At 41.2% G+C, this 15,878-nt stretch overlaps 1 protein-coding gene and 1 long non-coding RNA gene across 2 annotated transcripts in view; one reads left to right on the forward strand and one right to left on the reverse strand.

Moving 5' to 3' along the window:
* LOC138624734 (ADAMTS-like protein 1) overlaps nucleotides 1–15,878 on the reverse strand; it is a 93,528-nt gene that overhangs the window by 60,525 nt on the left and 17,125 nt on the right. The gene's annotated exons all lie outside the window — the stretch shown is intronic.
* LOC138624750 (uncharacterized) lies at nucleotides 3,308–5,036 on the forward strand. The gene is made up of 2 exons (XR_011311183.1): nucleotides 3,308–3,638; nucleotides 4,808–5,036. It is a non-coding gene; the product is annotated as an uncharacterized lncRNA (long non-coding RNA).

Below are 15,878 nucleotides of genomic sequence, written 5' to 3' on the forward strand. Positions count from 1 at the left end.
CTAGTGCACATATTGGAGCTATTTATTTGCTCAAGAGCTAGATATTTCCCTTGGAAGTTGGAGGAGATCAAAACAGAGCTAAAAGTGACTTGCACTCAGCAGCTGGGCAGAAACACGACTCCAAATTGATGCAAATATCGCCGTGCCTTATGAAAACAATGTAGTATTCGTATACATGCTAGTAGAACTTAATACACAATATCAAATTTGTGTTTACTGCTTGTTGTACTGGCCCCATGTGGTCAAAGTCAGTCAATGTTATTTTAAACAAGAGCTTGAGTTGCCTAAACATTACCATGAAAACATGAATCATGCTTTTGCAGACCTACAAAAAGCTCAAATCAGGTAAGTGGGATAGAATTTTGGTGGGTTTTGGAGCATTTTAAGTTTAGAATATAATGAGAAAACATTTTATTTTTTATTTACATCTACTTTAAAAAAAAAAATAATTGTAATTTCACAATTTTCTTTGAGTAGAGTTCACTGAAGTTAACATCATTGAGATGTACACCGGTAGATAATAATTCCCCCAATCTAGAAAGGACACAGGATATATTTAATACTTTTTCTTTTTAAAAAAAAACATCATAACAAGATCAAATAAACAATGTGCCAAGTGTTTGCTACGAAAATAAAAGCATACCTGAAATTTTGGTAACAGAAGAAACCCTTTCCCTGTGAGTCCTGTGAACTCCATTTAACACCACAACGAGGAGATCGCTCCTCTGTGGGATCTAACGTGTGTGTTAGTTCGTTAACATGCATGAACTAAAGTTTAAATATATTCCTAATGAACATGACAGAGGTTAAGAAAACACTCCTAGTCTGTAGTCTTTGTAGGAACCAACTCCAACTGGTATCCCAACTCTGCAAAGCTGCAAGCTGAGCCCGAGTACAGTGTGTGTGTGTGTGTGTGTGTGTGTGTGTGTGTGTGTGTGTGTGTGTGTGTGTGTGTGTGTGTGTGTGTGTGTGTGTGTGTGTGTGTGTGTGTGTGTGTGTGTGTGTCAATGTCACAAAGAGCAAGGGTGAAAGCAAAACAGGGAACCAGGCCGGTGATTCATTAACCTCCAAGGCGAGTTCGATTTCAAAGAGCACGCTCAACCAGTGGAGAGGGGAGGAAGTGAACTCAGGGGCAAATCGGGTCTTCAAAAGCGCATAATCAACAGTAATAACATCCAACCCGATATTATAATTGAGCTTTCCTATAACGTGGTGCCAGCTTCCAATGTTTGGGTGGAAACTGTGAAAAACTAGTGACTTTTGCCATGCTGCACTAGTCCAAAACTCAGACTTGTGTTTCGTGCACTGCTGCCTTTGATTAATAAGATTCCATCCAGTGTTTAGATAAGGACAACCCTTCTTCAAGACTGGCTCCTGTCTGAATGAAACTCAAGAGGAAAAGATATTTTTGCTAATCCACTTTCAGTGGGATTTATGTGAGCTTTCACTTAACACATTTTGGAGGAGGGAACGTTGTGGCCTTCTTTTCTTTTCCTCTCCTCTGCTCCTCTTTCATGAGCAAGAAGGAAAGGTGCCTTTTTTTCTCATCACAGGGCGTCCGTGGCCCCCACACATCGATCCGTTAGAAGAGTTTTCCGCTCACCGTGAAGGAATCACTGTATTATGAGCACTTAGCTTAATATTTACTCATTAAACCACAAGACTACCTCAGGAGTTCAGGACCGATAAGCATCATAGAGGTTGTGACAGAGTCTTGGTCCAGTTCAGGCAACAAGACACCCTTCAATGTAAAAGAGGCAAAGACCCTCCTGGTTACAATTTTCACTGCAGACAATCACACAGGATACCTGCAACGCAACAGCTCATGACTAAGCTTCCTGAGAAAACTAAATAAAACTGAAACATCACTCTCATCACCTTCTCTGATTCCTCTGGCAGTCTTTGATGTACCATCTCCCCGATCTCGCTGCCAGATTTCTCTCAACTTGATTTACTGGTCTCTGTCTCCCAAGTGCAGTTTGTCCCGCGAACATGTAAAGAAGAGATGCTAGGAGCTCAACTTGTCTTCATTGCAGCAATCCTCAACTCCCACCACTTCTCATCTTGAACAGCACAAGTAATAATAAGCCTCAGGGTGAGAGAAGAAAAAACAAAATAATCGACCTTTTGATAAATGAAATTTTTTTCTGGCACTGTCATCACATCTCTTTGGGTTCACGCTCTGTTTCTCCCATGTTTTAATGTCTCATAACGATGCGTAACACCTTCCTAATGATGCATGAGCACTTCTTTGACACAGCTTTTCAAAGTCCTCATGGACCAGCACGCTTTACTTATAATTTGATATATTTCCTGTTGAAACGGGATACTGGGCAGAACACAATACAGGAACAGATCAGTTCAAAGTGTAAACCAAATGAATAAGAAGAGCAGAGCATTGTAAAAAACCTTTTATAGGATTACAGACTGGCCTTTCCGTTTATTTGGGTATCCCAAGAATGGACATGGATGGTTACGCAGTGCATTCTGAAATTTGCAGCTAACAAGTGCCACATTTTGCTGAAAACAAAAAAACATGACACGAGGCCAAAGGGTCTCCAGCTACGCTGCAGCTCTGTTAGGCTGTTGGGCACAGCAGAGCTACATGCTAATGCTAGCACGCTCCCACAGTTTAATCTATACATGTTCAGCATTTTAGGTGCACGTTTTTAAATAGCGGGAAATTGCAGGACCTGGAGAAAACCCACAGACATACAGACAACCTCAATGTCACCTATACATCCATCACAATGTCAGCTTTATTGACACATTTCAACATTTTGGAAAACAGTGGGAAACTCCTGGCGCCTCCCTGACCATTCAAATAATTTTCTCCCTCCACTTACTGATACAGATTGTGCAGTCTGATCCTGCAAATTGCAGCATGCAGCAAACTGCAGCATGCAGCAAACTGATGTTTACCACTCGGATTAGCCATTCTACATGATGTTTCCAAAAAAGGTAATCCATTTTTCCATAATTACTTCATGTGGATTGTGTAAGGGGAAGACGAAGAGTAAATTATCGTAAAATTGTTATATGAGGACAATAGTCGCATGACCATGTTTTGGTGTGGTGTATTATGCCCATATATAGTTATCAGTGACAAAGGAACTGGAAGATAAGGTTTATAAAAATTATATTGGGCCCTGGCCGACGTCTTATAACCTGGAGACGTCACTGGAGGTGTCAATAGACACAAGACTTTGACATGTTGAGCAATAGATTGGTTTGCACAACCAGTTTTTCCACTCCACTCACTGTATAAATAGGCTGTGCAGTCCTTTTAGAACAACAGACACAAAGAAGACTGCGCTCTGATGTGAGGGATTTACTTCTGCTTTCTAAAAGCCATGGCAGTGGAACCGATCATTCCACCTGAAAGTCAAAGGCTCACATCTGTCCTGTGCGCATTCAAATGTGTCAAAGAAGCCCAAAAGTATCAAAGTGTGAAGAGGAGCTCCAAAGATTGGTACCCTCCAGATTTGGCCTTTGTGAGGAGCTGGCTGCACATCGGGAGGATGATCTCTGACAGAAAAAACTCATTAGACATCCATGACACCTGCCAGGAACTTGGGAGTCACTGAGAGGATGTGTTTGCCTTGATGGTCTTCAAGTTAGCAAACGACAAGAAATAGGTAAGAACTAGTTTCATGTTGCTTCTTGTTTTGCATTATCAGAACAGAACACGCTGCAAAATTCAAACTATTTCAGGTCCCTTATGTTTAATGATTTGTAGAAAACATGAAAAATAATATATACGAGGGTGGATCGATAAGTTCAGAGACTACTCCTGTTGAACGCAAACGGTGTGCTGCATCGTGACGAGCACGAATCACAGAGAAGATCTACCCTTCGTAAGTTTTGGGGCTTGATCAAAAAAACTGCACCGGAGTAACGCGCAAATCAAAGTTTGTGACAAATTATTGGGGAGCAGAAAGAAGTAGCAGGATGCAAAATGTGGTGAGAAAAAATGTTGGGGATCGTGTTGTTGTGGGCGAGAAACTCGAGCATTGTCATGTTGGATAACCCAAGTGCCATCGCGCCACACTTCAGGTCATTTGCACTGAATGTTTTCCCTCAGAGGCCTCAGAACATCAGGGTGTTGACGGTCTGACCCTGGGGGACAAATTCACAGTGCACGAGTCCATGAATATCAAAGAAAACCCACCTAGTTGCATGCATGACCTGATGCGCCTTTTTTAGTTTTGAACAGTGACGTTCCACCGTTCGGAAATGTCACTCAAAAGAAACCTCCAGTCTCATTGCTGCAGGCTTCCTAAAGGATTTTAAGGGTTTCTGTGGTCGAGTTTGACACAAAATTTGAAGTGCGCCTTCTTATGTCCACAGAGAAACACAGTGCGCGTGGACCAGCGCTCACAAAAATGTGCAAAACTCAGGTGCTGATTTTGATCAAGCAATGTAACTTTTTAATGTTTTGTTACAGTGCATATTTAGTGTGCCTGTGCAATCCCATATGTACCCATTAATACATTCGTTAATATAAATGTCATGCAATTTTGTTCAACTGTAAAAAGATTCCAGACTCCAGCAGAGGTTTAAGTGTAAAGGTTCAATGCTAATCCGTCACAGTAAAACAATACACATTTTCAAATTGTTCCTATTATCAATGCAGACGCAAGCAAGTTCTTCCTCATGCGTAAGCACAGTTGTTCCATTGACGTGTGTTGTAAACCTGCCAGTCTGCACAGAGTACAGTGACTCATGGCTGAACCTGCCATATAATCTAACATTACAGCGGGTTGTATTCATTGCGAGTGATTATGATTTCCTTTTCTCCTTTTAGGTGATTGGTTCGTCATCCGACAGGAAGCAGTTATCAAGACATCAGCACCTCCCACACCTGACTGTTACGATTATCAATACTGCCACTGTGACTGTTGGTCATATGAAGTCTATGAAACTGTAAATATACATTGATAAGCTTTGCATTTAGAGCATGAATGGACTATTTACATCTTTGTAAATCTGTCAAATAGTTTTTGTCACTATATTTAATAAATACATTTTCAGTATTTGTGAGTGGTTTAATTAAAAAGGTGTGAATTTTGTATTTCTATTTTATATGTATTGAAATGATAGCTTAAAAGCAGGACAGTTGAAAAAGTTCATATAAAAGGAGGGCAGCATGTTGGTAAAGCAGTTGGCACAGCCAGAGGGTTGAGGGTTTGAACCTGCTGGTTGGGTGGGGCTGGCCTTTCTTTGTGCTTGTTCTCCCTGTGCGATTTTTTTTTTTTTTTCCGTGTTGGCCTTGTGATGTGGGTGTGCCCCACCTTCACCTATAGTCAGCTTGGATAGGCTCCAGCTGACCCTGTACAGGATAAAGACTGTATAGATAATGGATGGATGGATGGAAATATTTAAGAAATACTTTGGTATGTCGGGACATACACTTATTCACATGTCGTATGTATGTAGCTGGAGTCACAAGGTGGTTAGCTTAGCATAATAAGTAAAAACAAGGTGAAGAAGCAAGCCTACCTCTCTTTAAAATTCAGATGAAGAGCTCACTGATAAACATGTTGTATCTCATTTGTTTAGCCTGTGTACAAACTGTAATGTAAAAATGACAATAAGTGTTTTTTTTTCTTCTCATTTATCTCTGCAAGAAAAATGAGCATATTTCCCCACATATTTAACTATTCCTACCTTCCTCCTTGATGTAGGCGAGGGAATTCGGTTCACTGTTTAGGGACGAAATAGTCCCAGAAACAGGCCCCCAGCTCCCCCGTGTGAATGGACTCCACTGACTGTGTCCCATCGTTCCTCTGTCTACGGCAACAGGATAACTCATCTGAAGAGGTCATCATCGATCATTTGATTCCGCAGTTGTCACCAGACATTTTTCTTCAACTATCCTCTGGCTTTTGCAAGAATCCCCGTCTAACCGCAAAATATCATCCTACAGTACAAACAGAGACCAAATACAGTAATGCTCACACCGGCTGTGCCTTCACAATAAATCACAACTCGTCACTGCTGAGCTGACCACGGGCTGACTGCAACCTGAGCGCTTGACCCGTCCAAGTGTTCAACATTAGCAAGTAGCTTATTTCCTGCTAAGTAGACAGGTTAGTCCACTTGTTGACCATGTGTGAGGCCATGAGGGTTCATCGTGGAGTTTCTACTTGAGTGGGGAGCTAATTATGTGGCGGGACGACCTAAAGCCAACAAACTCTGGATGAAGTACAGTCAGTGCGGATGGGCTTATGAAATCTAGTGCTGAAGCCTTTGTATCCCATTAGCCAGCAGGGAAACATCTCAATGCAGAATTAGTTCAACATTAATCTCTGTACCAGACCATCGTGTGGTTTGCCTGCTCAGGTAACAACCGCTCTTATATTTAATGTGGAGGTTTTTAATGAAGCCCTCAAAAGAGCTCTGTCGGCTCAAAGAACAGCATGGAGTGCAGTGACAATGTGAGTAACGGAGCACACTGGAAGACCGCAAAACCAAAACACTTTTTTCTTAATACAACGCCCACTGTATACCACTGCGACGCTACTGCATGGTTCTCCTTCAGTGGGAGTTGAATACAAAGTCAATAGGATCTCTCTGTAATAGCCGTGAAGGTGCTGATTTGACACAGAATATCAGCGCAGTGCAGAGATCCTCTTTGGTCCCCTTTGAGCTGGAGAAGAAAGACCCACTCAAATATCGTTCTGATTTAATGTTTACAGACCTCTTGGGAGCAATAGCAACATTTCTGTCCGTGTAATGGCTCAGTGCACCTGAGCAATCTTGAGAAAAACTTTCAATTGACAGGAATACAAACAAAGTAGAAATGAGCATTGCATTTACTGTTAAAGACAAAAGAAGCCAAATAAGTAAAATAAATAATAAAATAAATGACCAAGTAAAATAAAGTGTATCAATTTCAGTTGGCAGTTGTATAATAGATATTACAATGTTTATTTAACCATATTTCTTTAATTTCACATTCATTTCTGTTCTGAATATTGTTTAAAGCTTCATTTGGTCATTATCCTGTATATATGTATTGAATCAGGTATATACATGTGAAGTACAAATTGTCACTTGTAGTGAAGAACACAGAAAGTTCTCTGCAATCTCCCTCTGCTGTAAAGAGCAGTGTAGTGTCTTTCAGCTCATTGTTTTGGTTTTAGGGCCTGGCATTGTTTTTCTTCAGTCTCTCTAATCAACCTTTTTAAGCAAAAAAATATAATTAATTAATACTGCTTACTAAAACAACAGCAGTATCAATTTCATGAAGAAATATCAAGTCAAATGTGTGCGACTTTCAGTTTGTTGATAATTGGCCCAAAAATCTGACACAGCTTTAAATCTAAACACGGTCTGGTATGAAGGAGAAAAACTTGTGTATCCTGTGCCACAAAGTTAAAGCAGGTCTAGTTAAACAAACAGTAAAGTACAAAGACAAGAGGCGGAGGAGCGACCGACACTCCTGACCCTGCACGTCGTACAGTATATACCAGCTGCAGGAAACATTGACAGGCTCGCAATAATGGCAGTGACCAAGCAGTGACGGGAAGACGACATCCGGATGCATCACAGGTCATTTCCTGAAACACGTTTTCCTGCAGTAGACCAAGTTCTGCAACATCACTGCAGGACATTGATGTTGAAGTTAAAAGCTACTAAAGGCTAGTGACTGCGGAAGTACAAGGACGGAGAGGTGGGCATGAGATTGAGAAACAATGTTGTACATGCCTTAAATTAACATTATTTAAAATTATTTAATTAACTCAAACTCATATGTTCATGAAAATGAAATATTCAAATTTAAAAGCACTATCCTTTGTTTTGATCCATCAAAAATAGTTTTAAATATTCCCCTATAAACTGAACTTTGTTGGGCCAAATTCTCCACACAGTGAGTGAAAAGAAAAAGAAGCCTGATGTAACAGCGCTGCTTTCAGACATCCACCCAGTTTGCATCTTCCATCACGCCCACTTCAAGACAAAAAAGTCACTTGTTTTTCTGAATTACTGCCTCTGCCCATGATGGATGGCCTTGGCCCTTTAGCATAGCTGATTCTACCATGTAACACAGATGGGAAAGTTATGTAAGAGTGTGAAACTCAAGTGAGCAAGGGTGGACAAATCCTGACTGAGTTACGTTTTCACAGGAGGAGATGGTTTACCGAAATCATCCGTCTTCTGCTCCTCTGTCTCACAGGCCTTATAGGCTCAGATTGACCAAATCCATCATGCAGCTTCCCACCAAAAGGAGCATCTAAATGTTATTAATTATAATAGGGGGGGGATCAGAGGTAAACGGTCTTAATAAACCATCTCGGCAGGGATACAAGTACATCCTTATCTGTGCAGAATCTGAGCAAAATAAATGCCTCAGGATCACAACAAATGAAGACTTTCTATTTGTGGTCTGTTTGCTGCACTGTACATTTTTAGGTCACTGAAACCACCCGTACTGCAGAGTGAGAGAGTGACTGCTGTATCCCATCACATCAACACAACACTGGCAGCTGTCCAACTGTCCAGCCATCAGACATGAGCTGAGGGGAGTCTGCAGCAGCTGTGACAGCTCTCCCTCACAGCTTTTCATTAGTGCGATCGATTCACTGGCCCGTCTGCCGATCCTTGCGGTGGTGTTAAGTAACCGTGACGCTGACTTTTATCAGTAATGAAGCTGTGTGTGATAGCAAGTGTGTGAACACAAGGCCGCCCGCCATGACCAAAGAAGCCACAGAGATGCATGGTGCAGTGGTGTGTTTGAGAGAGCCATGACTAAGCAGTGGATTTCAACTCATAGTTTCATTCAAAACCTTACAGTGTACCGCAGACAAACATCTGTCCTCCTTCATCATATCAATTCGTAGAAGGATTAAAATAGACAGCTGGGTGGCACAATTACAACACAATGTTCCACACGTAGCAGGCCAACGAGTTCATTGTTTAGTGCTTGCGTGCTGCTGCACGACTGATTTAAAACACTGGCGTAATTTCACACATAAAGGTGACTGTGACTAGATGATTGATGATAACGGTTTACATGGGATTTTGTAGTGGCGCCCCACAAAGTCTGTTAACTTTCCATTCAGGTTTTAGCGTTGAGCCACTCATAAGGAAAATAACCCCTAAAGAGAGCTGGAGTTGAATTAAAGGTCCCATGTTTACACTTTTCAGAGGTTTTATTAGCAATCTTGATAAGAAGATATTTTTGTAGTTTTAGGTACCAAAAACAATCTCAATGTAGTTTTTAATTGCTTTGAAGCTTGTCTCTGGAGTCCTGACAAGAAATTGCTGTTTTATGTCTGTGCCTTTAAGGGGTATTGATATCAATGATCCTGATTGGCCACGGACAAGAATCGACCAAGGAAAAGGTTTGTGCCAAATTTTAAGATTCCTTGATTTGCTCATTTGATGAACGAGTTGATACTGATTTGGGAGCTAAAATCTACCATCTTACTGCATCTCCAAAAATAAACAGAAACGTTATCTTGCAAATATTTCTGGACTGTGCTGTTAATGTTTAGTATCTTTTGATGAGTGTAACACATGAATTCCAAAAACAATCCCAATAGACAGAAAAATGCATGTTCAATGATATTTCTTTTGACCATTGACTTGTGGGGCCAGAGCTGGGATTTTGGTGTTTTTAAGGGCCAACAATCAAGTAGCATTGGTCAGAGACGTGTTCATTTCTCCAATTTTATCCATGATTCAATACAACATGCCACTGTAAATCTTTGCAGAACTGCCCCAAACATGGATTCCTCCATGAAATGCATGCAGGCAGTCCATGCCAGACCTCCCAGAAGACCAATCCAGTAATTGCTGTTTTCTTTGAAGGAGACAAAGCACAAACCTGGCAAGCTGTTGGCCTGAATCCTGACCACACATCACTGAAGGCCAAACAAATTAAAACTTGGGGGTGTTCAGCAAGGTGCCGCAAAATGACTTCTTTACCAGCAAAATAAGTGGGAGAGAGTAATTGCAATCTGCGAAGACTCAATTCTCATACCACGGCAAAGGCCAACAAATTTGTTCCGCAGAGTTTCCTAAACTGTTTTCACCGGCATCAACATGCGCTATGAAAGCACTAGTCCTCTCCAGAGCTGCGGTTACCACCGAATTACTGGAGCATTCCTGCTCCCAAATTAAGCCCCTCATTTGCGGAGTTGCCCGACCATCGAATAGTCTTAATTTCCAAATTCTGTGGCATTCTCGAGCCCTGATCTCATCTGGCTAGCAGCGAGGCTAATAATGAAATGATGCCCTGCTTACAGCGTGGCATCTTTAAGTATCCAGCGCTCGGCTCCATAATCAACACTCCATTCTTCAATTGTGTTGTGCATTACTGGAAGGCAGCTGCACACTGGGCAAAAGTGAAAATAATTTTGGATGTTTACCAGTAAGCTGAGCTTTCTGCCAGTTACACAGACTTTAACTTATTGTCAACTGCTTTTTCTTTGCAGTGTGTGCACGACAGTGGCCCCTCCTTTAACACTAAAGCGCTGTAGCCATGGTTGCGCTCCATCAGCTGATAAAAAGGAATGTTGCAGATTAAGCTGATGAAGATGAAACACATTCATATATTATAGACTCTAAATCCTGTAATTACGACCTTCAAAGGCCTTAATGCTGTGTAGACTCACAATGATACATGACCACAGCATTGAGGTTCATAAACCTCTCATTGTGTTTGTTACATTACATCTGTACTTCCCTCTTTCTTGACAGAGATGATTAATTTTACACACTCATCTATTTAATGAAGACATGTTTTTATAAACTTCCAGAGCTGTACAACTAATATAATTAGAGCATCTGCCCTGCGCAATGTGTGTTCATGTACAGTCACTTCATAAAGTGGTCAGACCCCTTCACCTACTGCACACTTTATAGTGTTGATCATTTAATTTAAATGATTAAAATTGCCTTTTTCCCCATAAATCTACACTCATTGACCATTCTCCTCTCAATAAAAGTCTCCTTGTCCCCGCAGCAGAGAAACAGCCGCACAGCATGATGGTACCTCCACTGTGCTTCACTGTGGGGATGGTATCAGCCAGATGATGAGTAGTGCCTGGTGCTTGCCAGACAAAGTGCTTGGAGATCTGCCAAAATAGTTCCGTTTTTGACTCATCAAACTCGAGAATCTTTTTCCTGTGAAAAACATGTTTTCCCTTTGATATGATTAATTACTGAGTGTAGACTGATGGGAATAAATGCCCATTTCATATATTTAAAATTTAATTTACAATTTAAAGGCAATAAAGTGTTCAAAAGTGAAGGCGTCTGAGTACTTTCAAAAGCAGCTGTATGTATATGACGACATGATGATGTGATACTGCAATAAAAAAATTGTTTTTATCAAAAAATAAAGAAAGAGATCAGATGAATACATGATACATTTATGATTAACTGTTAAATTGCAAGTTTGGCCACTTGTGCACAAGTACAATGTCTCTGCATTGTTTGAGGTTATTAAAAAAAAGGAAAATTCAAATGCATGAAAAAAATGGCAAAGCACATTTTTGTCTTTTGGCATACCAAGATTTAGTCCTGTAGTTTTATGCATCCCAAGCGCAAGGAGACGAGCAAAGTTACATGCTAATCCTATTCATAGGTTTGGACAGATGCCTGTGTGCATCTGGCAAAGCCTCAGAACAAGGCTTAATCATCTCCTCTTATCATTCCTTCTGACTTAATAGATGGAATTTAACTGTTTGAGAAAATCATATCTTCATTTGTTTAAAAATATCAGGCAGTATTAGTTTGACTCTGAGTAAACTTCTACTGTACAGTATGTTGACAACTAAGGAGAAAAGAACAACAAAGAGAACTGAAAATGAAATAGTTAAATGATAAACTTGCACTCTGTTATAGGCAAGACCCAATATTAGACATTTGGATAATGCTAATGCTGTCCATCTGGATTTAGAGAGACATTAAGAGCAACATTTATTAAATACACCCAACACTATCCGTAAAATGTCACGTTTTTTAACAGTCCAATTGTTGCTGTCCTATAGTACCAGAATCGACACTGACAATAACTTAATTCACCTTTACAGGGCCCAAGTCTCTGTCTGGCACACTCTCCAAGATATCCCAACTTGACTCAACATTCTCCTGCAGCCAGAAAAACCACAACATCATGATGGCTCTGACAGGCGAGTTGGGGAAACCCGGTGATTTGTCTGAGGTCCTTTAAATATGACAATCACCCCAGGGAACTATATCTGAGACACAGAAAAGATCAGAGCTAACAGTGTATTCCCCAGCGGTCTCCAATGATGCAGTCAACTTGATGTGACAGCTTAATGTTGTCCATCCATTGTCTTGTCAATATGTACAGATTCCAGAGGGGGCAATTATCCCAGAAGACTGACAGACAACAACCCTGACAGATGCTCTAGGAACTAAAAGAACAGAACAAGATATCTCAGGAAAGGTCAATATGCCACCAAAAATACCTCATACATGACACCTTAGAAAATGCATTTCAGAATGATTGATAATGGAAAATGAGTGTCGGGGATCGGCAGTTAATGCCAATAATGGAGGATGATTGCAGAGACCTGCGACAATGATAGCACGTCAGGAAAATGTATTCAAGCATCCATGTCATACTTGTGTAATTGACGACGAGAGGGAGCGGTTTGATGAGTGACGTCCCTGACATCTGGGATGCAGGCAAAGTGGCGTTTGGAGAAGAGGGGCAGGTTGGATGGGGGCGAGTTGGCACATTTCGTCCTCCACATTCCCTCTGTATTAAAGAGACGGATCAGAGGCGCCATTTAAACTCTTAAACACGCCATCGGAGATTTATCTGACATCATGGGTGACTCCACTACAGGGGCCTCTGTTTGTTTAACTTTATGTTTCAGTGCGTGCGACTGCCCGTTTAACTCATGAAGTCTCTACTGTCTCTATTTATAGTCGTATCCTGTAAGGACTTCCAGGTTTGCTGTGATATTTGTGTTGTATTCTTATGATTTTGTTATGTTTTCCTTATTTGTTCTGCACGTATGTGCGTTCCAGGAGCTTGCGTTTGTTCATTGTATCTGAAGCATGGCAGGTCACTCCCATGCAGGCTGAGCGACAGTGAGAGACAGCATACCATAAGTCTGTTTATGCATTAAGGCTCCCTATAGGCTCTGCTGACAAGCGCTCTGTTATCTCAGTAAAATCATTTAGCTCCACAGCAACAGCGGAGCCAGAAGTAGCTCCTCCTGCTTTCGACAGGGGTCAGTTTATATATAAAGCAAGACCACGCCGGTTCATCGGAAATGGAAAGATTCAGTTGTCAGGGTGTTAACTGCACTCATCTCACCCCAAACTGCAGAAGAAATTCTTTCCCAAACAAACTATTGTCAGTTAACATAACACTTAACTTGTTCCAACAATGTGCGCTCAGAGGGACAGTCTCCAAATATATGGTAGGAATTACTCAGCACTCTTGAAAGAAGTGCTGTTCCTCTGTGTACACGACTCAGTCCGTGTGTTTGTCTAATTCCAAGTACTTCGTCCTGAATGTGGAGATACTGCTGTGTGACTTTTACATTTGAAAATAATGAGGACGGCGACAGTTTAAAAAGTGTGTTTTTGTGTCTGGAGTCAGATACCTGCGTTAATGTTCTCACCATCGAAGAGAAAAATGTATTTAAGTTTGGCTGAGAGTCAGACAGCAGCCAGAATGATTAACAACGTCAGCTCATGTCTGCAGAACAAACTTTTCTCGTCACACTGACAGCAACATGATAGTCCGCACTTTTTTTTTTCTTCCCCTGCTTTTGTTCTCTGTGGACTGTATCACTTGGCAGCACATTTGAGTTTGACAGTTAGTGTTACAAGATGGCAACTTAACATATTAGTTATATTTTTTTTTATTATATATTGGGTCTCATTTTTTTGTAGTTGTTATATCTTGGCACTTTTTGAAACAATGGGCTCTTGATTTGGCCAGTTAACTGCCTTTAGTAGCCTTTATCTGCTGTGGCTAGCTGCATGTCCCAGGCAAAAAGTTATTATGCTACACTATACTGCGATCAGCAACACAGAGATCAAGTTTATGCTTTATTCTTTGTATTTTCAATCAGTAATTTTTTACATAGGATGAGGAATAACCAATAAATAACCAAAGTATCAGAGAAAATGGTCTGGCTGTGTTAGTGAAGTGCAAACTTCCCCAAATCCCCCCCAAAAAAAGGTCTTCCGTCTTCAAAGACCTTTGAAGTCTGCTAACGTCTTCAAATAAGAGTTCTTAAAAAAAACCTTTTAAAACCTTTATGGCTCTTAATACAAGCAAACATATGTATGCTATGTTAACATCAGGTTCGAGTTACTGCTCTGATTGGACAATTTTTGTTTGGGGGGTGTCAATAAACTGTTATTATTATCATCAATAGAAATGATAATGGGAAGGAAATGATGGCTTATAAAAGTCAAGCAGTGATGAATTATCCTTTACGGGTGGGTCGACTTGAAGTGCCAAAGGCCACAGGAGACAAGATAACGGTCTGTGTTTACTTGTTCATAATATGGGCTAGACCCGCTTGACAAAAAAAATTTTTTTGACATCTATCTGTGTCAACTAGCCAAAGATTGAGTGGCTCGCATCCCCTCCCTGTTGACTTTGGTGGCTCTCCATCAAACAAAATGGATACCTACTGTCACGCCAGGGATTTTGGGGAGAAAAATGAGCAAAAGTCTGAGAAATTAAGCTGACAAGCAGGGGAATGTTGACATGAAAGAAATATAGTGGAGAACGAAGCCACAGTAGCGCATTTGTCAGCCTTGTTCAGCCTGGCAGCGCAGCTCATGCACTAAGGAAAGCGGCTGAATATGCGCTACTGAAATGAAAAAAAACCCCGAAAAAAGAAGAGGTTTGAGGCAAGGCAAATAATTGGATTTGGCTCAGCCTGAACGTGAGTGTGTGCTCAGCAATGCGGCTGTGTTTGCACAGCTGGAGTGTGTGCCCAGGGTCATCTCAGCAGGGAGTGGGGTTTGGCACTGCCGGGCACAGCTACAGTACAAGCCCGCTGAAGAACACTGGATGCCTCTCCCTGTCCTTCCCTTCTCAGAAAAATGTGAGCCAAACTCAAAAGGGCTCACACAGGAGTCTGCTGACAAAACAGCATTTCAGATATGGAAGACATTTTTATTTTCTCCCACTGGAACTTTGGGGCAGACTGACCCATGATACATAAAAATAACTTTATCATATTGTACCGTATCACTAAGCCTCATCCACAGGGCACCAATTAACTGCATGGACATTGAGTGAAAACTGGCTATTATTGACTCCTCTTGTGCAAACACCACACTTTGTATCACTATCACATACACTAAAAAACACCACTGATGCCTGTCTTTTAATGTGAAACTGCATTGATGGTATTACAGAAATGATGCCTTCCCAAAAGAGGGACTACAGTTCCAGTTTAAATAGGACAAACTTGACAGGCTTGCTGGAGAAGGCAGGTATGTTTCACCCTCAGAGATGTGGGATCTGTATCTTAAAACTGCTCTGGCTGCAGCTTCAGTTTGTGGAAGAAATGTTATTCTTCCAGAGTGAAGAGCAAACCTCTGGTGGCACGAAAACCAAGAGCAGCCAAGTGGTTTCTCAGCAGCACTGACATCCACACAAGCCGAGACACTGAACCAAAGTTTATTGTCAGGGGGCACAAGTATGACATGAGCGTGCGACGCCTCAGCGCACACTGCACCCTTCATCGTACGGCAAAATACAGTTTCTGAGGGATACATCATGCTCAACTTACAGCACTAACACACACAAAGACAGGAGGATATCACATAAATCATTGAGTTGAACCCGTGTTACCTACATGCAGGCTGAAGACGAAAGCCTGAAGCTAATAAAGTACAGTATGAAAGTGCAT

Source organism: Brachyistius frenatus, unplaced genomic scaffold (genome assembly GCF_029030835.1).
Source record: "Brachyistius frenatus isolate BFR_SWC_R1_liver_20210118 unplaced genomic scaffold, ASM2903083v1 Contig_54, whole genome shotgun sequence".
NCBI classification, from domain to species: Eukaryota; Metazoa; Chordata; class Actinopteri; family Embiotocidae; genus Brachyistius; species Brachyistius frenatus.